Raw genomic sequence first — 1,572 nt, forward strand, 5'->3', positions numbered from 1 at the left:
TATCTTGGTGTATAGCCCTAGAATTTTATCATATCTACTTTCTTGAAAAATGTAGTCTTTATCTCAGTAATTTTGCTAGGCTGGGTTTTTTCTTTGTTTTGTTTTTGGCCTGTGTGCAGTTTAAAATTTTATTGGTGAAACTTGGCAAAATGAAAGGAAAACAAAAGTAGTGAGTAACATAATTTGTGATTTTTAAAGAAACTAGTCTTCTTGGTATATTACTGTCAGCTGCACATATAAATGTTCTTTGAAAAGTCTGCTTCAAGATGTTAATGGAAGTATTGATTTCCCCCTTTTTTTTCTTTTGGATGATGTCTGTTTACTGGGCTACCTCCTCATCTCTCTGCTCCCTTCAGCGTCGTGTCAGGGGCAAGTGCCCAAACCAAGGCGGCTAAGCGGGTGTCAAGCCACTTGCAGAAACAGAGAGAAGACTTAACTAATGGCATAGGTCTCCTAAGTCAATGGACCCTGTCTCTTCTAATTTCATTATCAATTCACCACGGGCACCTGACAGACTCAGGATGTTAAGTCAAATTCAAAAGCTCAAAAATGAAAAGGGGAAAAAAAATCCAATTTCAGAGTCAGGTGAAAACATCATAATTCAGAGAAAATCTTTATTATTGATTTATAGCTACAGACTCTTGTCCAAAGGTTTCCTCTTTAAATTAAGAATACTAATGATTTTCCACCCTGAAATTAAGAATCCGAAAGCTGCACAAATTCAAAACAGACACTAATTGTTGTACTTCATCCAGGAAGGGCCCAGTGCACGGATGCCTAAGCTTGTTTCCGTCATCGTGTGGTTGGTGACAAGCCACGGTGTTCGGGAGAATCGCATGCGTCCCTGGGAGTCATTCCTTTGTGTGCCAAGAGGCCATGGAATTTGAAATGGAACATCCTGTTTGGGGAGGCATCTATACACGCAGCCCAATTGCTCTCTGATAAACACATTTGTTTGGGACAAAAGTTCCTGCGTAAGTAGTTTTGGAGACTTAATTGTGCTATGGAAGAGGTGACACAGGCCCCGCGTGGAGAACGCCAGGCAGCCTGGGGCCTGCGCAAGGCTCTGAATCAGTTCCAGAGGAAGCACAGGCTTGCCAGGACAGCCACAGGGACTTCAAACAGAATTGAAACCAGGAAAAAGGAAACAGTTATTTGTGGGGAACAGGAAATAGGTAGTTAGAGGTTGTGGGGAACAGGAAATAGGATTTAGAAGACACTGACATAGATACAGTCATTTTACTACTGAGTATTTTATTTACCCTGTGCTATTGTATGTATTTTGGTAAGCCATGTTAAAATATGGTGGCATGAATGAATAAATGAAGTCTCTTTAGAACATTTTAAGTTACTTTGTTAGGAAAAAAAATAGAGAATCATACACCTACCCAATGTTCCCAAAAAGAAAAAAGATAAAGAGCAGCTTATATTCCTAGTTCATTATTCACCTGTTTTTAGTAAGATTGTATCAAAATATTGGAATCCTTTGTAACTGTCTCAGAATGTGTCTTCTGGGCAAGACTACCATTTTGACTGGTACATACATTAATGAGATATAAATTTTAAAAAGCA

At 39.1% G+C, this 1,572-nt stretch overlaps 1 long non-coding RNA gene across 1 annotated transcript; it reads left to right on the plus strand.

Moving 5' to 3' along the window:
• Nucleotides 1-226: 226 nt before the first annotated feature.
• On the plus strand, nt 227-1,333 carry LOC118499528. Its single transcript, XR_004902023.1, has 2 exons — nt 227-1,175; nt 1,207-1,333. It is a non-coding gene; the product is annotated as an uncharacterized LOC118499528 (long non-coding RNA).
• The last annotated feature ends 239 nt before the right edge of the window (nt 1,334-1,572 follow it).

This window comes from Phyllostomus discolor, chromosome 3, assembly GCF_004126475.2.
Source record: "Phyllostomus discolor isolate MPI-MPIP mPhyDis1 chromosome 3, mPhyDis1.pri.v3, whole genome shotgun sequence".
NCBI lineage: Eukaryota > Metazoa > Chordata > Mammalia > Chiroptera > Phyllostomidae > Phyllostomus > Phyllostomus discolor.